This window comes from Electrophorus electricus, chromosome 8 (genome assembly GCF_013358815.1).
Source record: "Electrophorus electricus isolate fEleEle1 chromosome 8, fEleEle1.pri, whole genome shotgun sequence".
NCBI lineage: Eukaryota > Metazoa > Chordata > Actinopteri > Gymnotiformes > Gymnotidae > Electrophorus > Electrophorus electricus.
Window position 1 is genome coordinate 17,416,813 of NC_049542.1, and position 9,284 is coordinate 17,426,096.

The following is a 9,284-nucleotide window of genomic DNA, read 5'->3' on the forward strand; positions in this document are numbered from 1 at the left end:
GCCAATATAAAAAAGAACATGAAATAAACAGACAAAACTTTTTGGTCATCCTTTAAATAATGAAGGCAAAATTCCATGTGACTGATTGCAAGATGGTCACTGTTTTATCTTCTGATAATATATTTCCATAGAGCAAAGTGAATTATGGATGATAAAACTAATGAAAGCTGACAGAAAGTGGCTCGAAGGTCAAAACTGATGTAGGAGGGGAGATTTTTGAATATTTATATTCACTTTCCTTTCTCTCTCTCTCTCTCTCTCTCTCTCTCTCTCTCTCTCTCTCTCTCTCTCTCTCTCTCCTGTCTGTAAGATAACACACATCTGTATTGCAAGATATATTTTTTTCCATACATGCACATGTGAATATTCCTGAGAAAAGGAATATTTATATATTTGCATTTTTAATTACAATTATGCATTACCCCTGAGCCAATCACATGAAATATTTGTGATTTATTCTATGTAGGAGGAAGACATTTTTTATTGTATAATAATTATCGGAGCTGTAAAAACATCTCCCACTTGCCTCTTCTTATTTAAACATATCACATTTGCTGTAAGAAATGTCAGAGCATGAAAAAGTGCAAATGTTGTGAAAAATAAATTTTTTACAACCTCTTTTGAAAGCTTTATCAGAGCAATAGAAGGCCCCTTTGTTTGAATATGACCAACATAGCAATTGTCTGATAAAACAAGAACATACTATTTGTTTCCTTTGGTATTTTAGTTAAATGATTCAATATTGTTAAGCTGAGTACACTTTTTTCTTTCTTTGCTTTGGCCCTCATCTCTAACAAGGTCATTTAGATCAAATTCAGTTGAGTTGACACTTAATTTAAATGCTATTAAAAAACCTTTCTGCAACACTTTCTCACCCCCAATTAATTGTCATGCTATGTGTTATCAGATATGTGGTCAATAGGGCATCGGGATCCATGTAACCACACAGATGCTTGACAGGCTCCATCTTCCCTCCTAATGAGAGCAAGGGCAGCCTCCGGTCCCCTACTATAAGTATGTGAGTCAGTGCTTCCATTGCGACTATCGACCATCATGGGCTGAAACCTGACTCCAAGCTCCAGGATGGCACCTGGGCACTTCTGATCAGAGCTCATAGCGTGAGCTACCCATCACCACCGTGCTCTCAGACACCCAAGTGGCCAGCATCCTGCTGGCAAATCCGCTGCCATTCAAGAGTGGTCCTGGAGGAGGCAGGGAGGCATTCCCCCTCTGTTTTCCTAATTAGCAGTCGCTCCTTCTGATCCATTTCCCTCTGCTTCTCCTTCCAGGGCTGAAGGTCAAGGAAATGTCAACCTTCCTGGATTTACGCAGCTTTACCTTGCTCCTTCATTAGCATGCACCCATTATTCACCACTATCCATATCTCTATAACCCCCCCCCCCACCACCCTTCACTCCACTCTGCTGTTGAAATGAATCGGCACCTGGTATCAATTATACCATCCAGAAAAGAAAAGAAGGATCCAGAACTGTGCTTGAACTAATGCAGATGAATGTAGCAGTGGTGGCATAAATGAACAGGATTTGGTTGACTGGTAGGAGAATGATTTATGTAGTAAATACCAAACAAAGCTCCAGTTAGGATTCTTTGGTTCCTTTATGGAGGCACTTAAATCCTTATCTGCCATTTAGAGCCTTGCTAATAAAGTAATATTTATATGTCCTATAACATATTACACTTTTCATTCAAATACAATTAACAGTTGTTATTTTGTCATCACACTTTTAATGATGAGCTATTGATAGTCACAGGTAGTGTTGTATCAAATTCTTTAAATATCGTTGTCAAAACTGCTGTGTTATCTTGGTAGTGCAAACAATAAAGAAACCCAATTAGCAATGCTGGTCTCTGAAATACAGAACTCAGTCAAGTGCACCAAAAAATATATTAATTGTACATAAATTTTAATTGTCAGGTAGTAAAGTGTTTTTTCAGTTTAGTCCAGCCCTTAATTTGATTTCTGGCATAAAGGGAGAAAAGCAATGTTGTAAAAATAAGTCACCTGATAAAGGGTTGGGGGTGGGGGGATGGGTAGGTATACTTCGTTGTGGCACATGTCACTTCTTCCTTCATTGATGTGACTCACGAAGCTTCATGGAAATGAGACTGGAGGGGTATGTCAGTACGTTACTCCAGTAACGTCTTTATTCCTGGCCTGCCTTATGATTACAATTCCATGTCATTAAATGTTACTTTCACTGAACAGAAGCAAAGTCCACCTCCAGTTGGACAGGCAGCAGCTAAAGTATAATTGAATGCCCACTAAGGAGTTTCCCTTTTTATTCTCCAGATCAGGCAGTTTACAGGGGGAAAAATACCTTCACATCTAACTTGTCATGTTTGATAAATTAAATTTTTTTCCGGTTGGATACTGAAATAAAACAGTAATATGCTACAGTGCACTCAAATTACCTGGTTGGTGAGTTTGAAGAAATGTGCATTTTCAATACATGTCTCCACCCACACAGACTGAGAGATGGAATAAAGATATGTCCCTAAGAAATGAAAATGACAACAATTTGTTTTTGTTTTTCATGTTTCTTTCTCCTTAGCATTTTCTAGCAAATTAACTCTTGTGTAGTTTTACACTGATATTCATGATCCAAAAATGCGAATGTATCTCTGTAGATGCTACCCTTAAACTAATCTGTATCACACTGAGAAACCTTTGTTATTAGTGATGGCATTGATTTTGTTAAATTACTTATAACAACTGAATGCCATAAATGTAAATGATTTGGAGCCATGGAAGGACAATGGTATGGGTGTAATAAAGATCATCACATCTTGAAGGGATACACTGGGCAGTGAGGGAGGTATGTTACCATCCTCACACCTTTGCCATGGATAGTGAAAACCTTGTAAACTACCTTGATGAGGTAACAGTTCTTTGCTAGAAGCATATATGCTACATAAATACATATGAACTCAGTTCACATTAGTGTTCGAATACATTCATTTATCCAACAGGAGCTTTATAGCAGGAGCTTTTTATGTTACTGTTAACTAAAAATACACCCACCCATACCTGGGCCAAAGAATTCCATGCTACCTTCATATTCCATAGCAAGAAAGATAAAAAGCTCTACTGCAGAATTTGAATTCACATGTAATAAATCAAATTACAGCTTGGTTTCTTGAGTTTCAGAGTTCTATATGCTGTAATTATATTTAGAATACTTAGCATTGTTGCCATGGTGAACAGCACAACTTTCTAGCAGCATGAGCAGGTCCTGGTCAGAGATGCACTCTGAATTTAGGGGGAAAACTAGTCAAAGACATAAAGGAAAAAAGATGTTTTAAAGGGAAAGGTAACAAACCTTTCCAACTGATTTAGTCTGTAATAAGTAGCTTTCACTTGGTGCTTATTTCTTCTTAAATTACAAAAAACACTGAAATGAAACTTTAACGTATGTAATGTCATTTCTCTTGAGGAATGACTATTCAGAGTGTTACATATGCTTACCACACTCAACTGATCTTATCATACTAACTCAGTGTTTTGGAAAACAATAAAGAATATCTACTTGTAAAAACAATTCAACACAAAGCCTACAGCTTTGGTATTTATAAGTTCTGTCATGAAACACATGGGATTCAAATGCCTTGAATGTGTGCTAGAATGTGGAGGAAATGTTAATGAACTCAGAGACAGAGAGGAACAGGTTCAGACAGTAAACTGAGCTCCTTTGAGATCTTTTAGAGTGGTGCACTGCTGAAGACTATGTCTGCTCAGTCCAATGAAGATGGTAGTTTATGTGGATGAGATCTATTCACATTTCATGTAGGTTTTATGAAGTGGACTCATGCACCTAAATACTTCTGGAATCCAAAGGAACATGTATATCTGAAATGCTGAAGTGCTGAAAGAGACCAACATTGTACATATTTGTCTAGTGCTTTGTGGTCCACAAATACAATATTTAGGATTATCATCCTTAACATTTAATAGTGTGTTTATTTGTATTAATACATTCTTAGTACAAATAAACATGATTTTATTATTTTATGTCAAATCTGTTCTGATGGCAGAAGCCTTTGAAATAGTTGATGCCAAATAACTGAATGAAAAAAACAGTATCTATCTACTTTGGCTACAGAAATGTGAAAACTCAAGAGATTCCAGGGGTATTAAAGATTGACTTCTGAAAACCTTTTATTTGGCAATATATTAAACTTGACTCACACAACATGAAGATTATTATATCATATCTAAATGTGGGAAAATAACAAAGCTGTAGTAAAGAATGAAAGCCTTCAGTAGTTCTCAAATAGTCGCTAAGCCTCATATGTCCCTGCATGTATAGTTTTAACCCTCAATACCAAATTTATTAGGACTGCTCGTCGATCATAGACAGATAGGTCATAGAGATAACCAGTCTGCATCACTAAATAAAATTGTCTTTGTTGTTATTGTTTTGCTTTTTTTTTTTAATAATGCGTGAGGTAATATAGTGCTAATTATTTCTGCTGGTGAACACAGCTGACATTGCATGCCTGAATTTATGCAAATCATTCAAATATCTTTCTGGATGCAAATACTGTTTTACATGGTGCAGCTGTGATTAGCTGGATGAAAGATAAGGCAGCATCCCATACAATGGACACCAAATAACAAAAAGGATTGAGGTGTCATATGAGACAAATCTCAAGCATAAAATTGCCTTTGGATAAGCAAAGATTAATGAAATCAGAGATTAATGTAAAAACTGATATTTTGTACTAGTAATAAACGTAACATTTTAAATTTGATGCATGACTGTAAAGAAAATGTATTCTATTTTATTTTATTTTATTTTGTCTTACCACAAAATAATTTTTAATTCACTCTGAAGAGAAGATGTGTAACTGCTTCAGCATGATATGGCTTTATTGGAGCACAGACTATTACTTACTGTGTGAGTTTAGTAGTAGATAGTGATGTTGAACATGACTTGAGGAGTAAATCTGAGCAATGGATGTCTGATTGTTCTATGCACATCTATGCTGTAGATGTGCCTCAGCCAGTAAATGAGAAGCAGCAGTCTCCTGTGCAATATGATTATTCCTCCAACCCACCTGCTGTTGCACTGAAAATTCATGACAATCACCACAAAGCCAAGTTTAAGAACTCTCAGTATCATAGAGGGGAAGGATAAGAAAAGACAAGGGAAATTAACTATGAAGCATAGCATAAAGAAGGGAAAACATTTTTTACATCTTATTCTAGGTGTTTTTGGAGACCCAGCAGTAGAAGCAATTTACTTTGGATTACAAAAATGTCACAGTTGAAAATGAATTTAAATGACTGGGAAGAAGACATTATCAAATTATAATTTGAAGATGTAATTGAGTAAATCTTATCAAGGTGTTGTTTTTTTTTTATTAATTCTGAGGGTAAGAAAAGAATATTTTCAGAGCTCTAAGGCATGACATTTGGTCTGTTTGGACAAGAAAGAGATTTTACACTGAGCTGTGTCTTAACGTTTGCACCATTGCATTTACTTCTAACTGTACAGGACTGTTTAAGTTCTTTGAATCAGTCACCATTCTTGTACCATTTGCACTGGTGCAAGACTAGCTTTCCAGTGCCCCCAGTGGTGATTTATATTATAACATGACACTTAACAGCTGACAACAGCAGAAGTTGTGACTGTCGGTTATTTTCTTCTATGCTATCAAACCTGATCATGGAACACATAAAAGACTTCGGGCAACTCATCCCTGGCAGACTGAAATAGGAAGGGTTTTTATATGACAGCCACACCATAAAGTATTTTTCCAAATATGAAGACACAAACAGAGGTTGTTTGCCTCTCACTCTTAGCATTGCATCCATTGTGCCATTCAAGTGAACTGGTGATCAGTTGCAGCATTCACTATTAACACAAGTTCCTGACCAGTAGAATATGATTAGGAATTTTTATATGAATTTTTAAAATAAACAGCTAATGCCCCCAGCATTTTCCACAGGTAATTGTGCAGAGAGAAAGGTGTGTTCATTTGCACTACTCAGTTTTCTTGCACTAATGTGTTTGACAGAATCATTAATCTGGTCATTCATCTACATGTAAAAGCAAGAAATATATGTATATGTGCATATACAGAAAGTGCTCTTTCAACTAATCCCATCTCAAAGGATTATTGTATTACAGTCCTTATGAACTGGATCTGAAAAATCATGGCTGAATGACCAGATATTAAATTGTAGTACCATCATTAGAATCAAAGCCCTTTCTACTGTAACATTTTCAGCACAGTTTCAGGTCAAGACCCAGCTGTGCTGTTAACTGCATCCTTGAAGAACCTTTCACTAGTGATACCTGAACTTTCAACCAATTCTAGGTATGATCTTTTAGCAAAACACAGTCTTTCTTTCTCTAACAAACTTTCTTTCTCTAACATTAGGATTTGTGCATCTTTCATAACCTTTTTTTTTTTTGCTTTTTTAATGCATTCAATAATACATTTTAATCAGTTTTTAGCCATGAAGGTTTTTAAAAAAACATCTCATGCTATTGTTAAGTAATAAAGGAAGAACATGTATAACATGAATTGTATGTGGTTTGTTCCCTCCTTTTATGCTGTCTGAACCCAGCTGCATGAATGGTACAATACATTACTTGCTGTATTTTTTGGAATTTTGTTACTAGTTTAAGTATTGTGTGTAAAGCCAATGTTGTATTGTGTCCCTACACACAAGGCACTACTTCACAAAAAACAATTCACACCTGTGAGTTGCAGTCAAACCGCAATATGCTGAAGGACCTATTTTAATGGTGGGTACAATATACAAGACCTCACAGAATAGATGCATAGAAGTACTGCATCATGGTTTAAAGGAAAGACGTTAATTATACCATATACATATGCTATTAGATCTCACGAATGTGGCGATCCAATAATGTGCTGCTTTTCAAACATTACTTTACTTTTTAAACTTTTAAATTAACTTTTAAAAGTTAATCCTATTTTATTACTACAGTACAATATTGGTTAAACAAAAACAGAATCACAAATTTGGGAAATGGACTAAAAGTTCTGAAAATACCCATTAGTAAGTAAGATGACACCAGTCAACAGTGATGGTGAATTCCGAGGACAGTACCTCTGCAGCGTCTTTTGGGAATAATGTGTTGAATATGAGATTGTATCACTGACAGTAGCTCCCCCTTGATCAATGAGATCAACTGCATTGTCCTTGTTCTTCAGTTACAACATCCTTCTACCTTCTTACAAGGATATATATTGTATGTCTATCAGGTCTTTTGGGAGATCTTTTGGGGATCAAATATTCTACGGACAATAGGAGCAGAGAGCAAGTGGAAGGTGTTTTTGTTTAAAAAACAGTGCTATGACAATTATTTGTGATTCTTCTAAGGGAAACTTTACCATTTCAAATTTATAAAGAGGATAAGAGTTTACACTGTGGTTAAAGAATGTGAGTGGTTCAGTTTTAACAAGGAGGAAAAGATCAGTGCATGTGGGAGGAACAACTGCTCTTCCTGTCTTAAGCACAGAGACTTAATGAGAGAGAGCAGTGGCTCGCTAGAGCGCTCTGGTCACTTAACACCAGCTGGATCTCTGCTGCAGGCCAACATGAGTCAGCTCTAGTGGGTGTCATTCTTCATACAGCACAGTTTGCCCATCTTCATATTCTGTTGTCTTTACATTTGTTGACTGCAAACACAAACTGCAACCATCACTTGCTGAAGTGACACTTAGTTTGTATGTGTACTGCAGCGAAACTACTATGTGACATTTAAATGTACACAGTTTGGAATTCATCTCTGCTTTGCCACAGCTTCCCCAGAAGCAGTAGAGTTATCCTCTCAGTTGAAATGTGCCCATGTTATTCCATTATCTCTCTTAATAAATATTCTTTCTTATACATGTCTAAAGCATCCTAGACATACATGTTTAATCATGCGTGAAATAATTGTCACATTGGAAAAAATGTTGAAATGTCAGTTGACAGTTCCAGGGTGATTTTAAGATGTTTTTTATCCTATTTCTTTTTTTTCTTTTTTTCTTTTTTTTTTAAAGCATTTTAGCCTAATCTCTAGCAAACATCCACATCACAATAGGGCTTCCATTCCATTGGGGCAAAGGCATTTTCATGTGTTTTATGCAATATCAAGAAAAGTTAATCCATATTAATGTGCTGAGCACAAATACCACAACCATAATAGACCACCAAACTTTCTCCACCACTTACCTCCAGGTGTACAGGCTACCTGAGTTTCCAGACAAGCGCAATGACTTGGTTGTCACTGTAAATTGATATCAGGGGTAAAGACTCTTTCTCTCCTGCTGTAGTTGGCCCTCTGAGCCTCACCAGCTGCTACTCCAGTGGCATCTCAGGGGAATGCTGACATTATTCATCATTTGTTAATTAGGCAGTTAACTCCTGTAATTAACTCTCTACCCACAATGATTGAACTGGGTAAGATGGGAATGCCATCTCTCTCTCTTTGTTTTGCTCTTTCTCGCTGATTCTCTCTCTCTCTCTCTCTCTCTCTCTCTCTCTCTCTCTCTCTCTCTCTCTCTCATACACACACACACACACACACACACACACACACACACAGAGCTGTAACAGAGTTGCTCTCTCCCAATCCCTCACTCTTTCACACACACACACACACACACACACACACACACACACACACACACACACACACACACAGAGCTGTAACTAGCTCCTTTTTGCCATTGTAATTCATTAAGAAAGATAAACATTCACTTGCGTATGATGCAATTGCATGGCACAAAACTATGATGTTTCTCTCTCCATATGTGATACTGCTTAATGGAGGCTGCCATTGCTATCCATCAGTATTATTACATTATTGCAAGCAGACCTTCCTGGGCTGTGGAATGGTCCATGTAATCAGTGTTATGAATATAGCTCATGAAACCAAAATGCTCCTTTCCCATATAGCATTGTTTACTTCCTCATATTCTATTTAAAGTCTCATTACTGCATGCCTTGACTTCCACAAGAATGTTAGATTACTGGTAAAATGTCACTTTGGAACAAAATATAGTGCTATCTGGTTGGCTTGGGCTCCCATGGCATGTCTGTCAGAATAGTGTCTCGTCTTTCCATCCTTCTTTCAACTTCCTAGTCTATCCCTCAAATAGGAGCCAAGCAAATTATATATCCATACTAGCATGTTTAACATTTGCAAAAAGTGTCAATGTCTATTTTAAGTCAAACATTTCTTAACATTGGAGATTAAAAGACTCATTTCAGTTTTCCTTTCCAAAGTCATGTCATA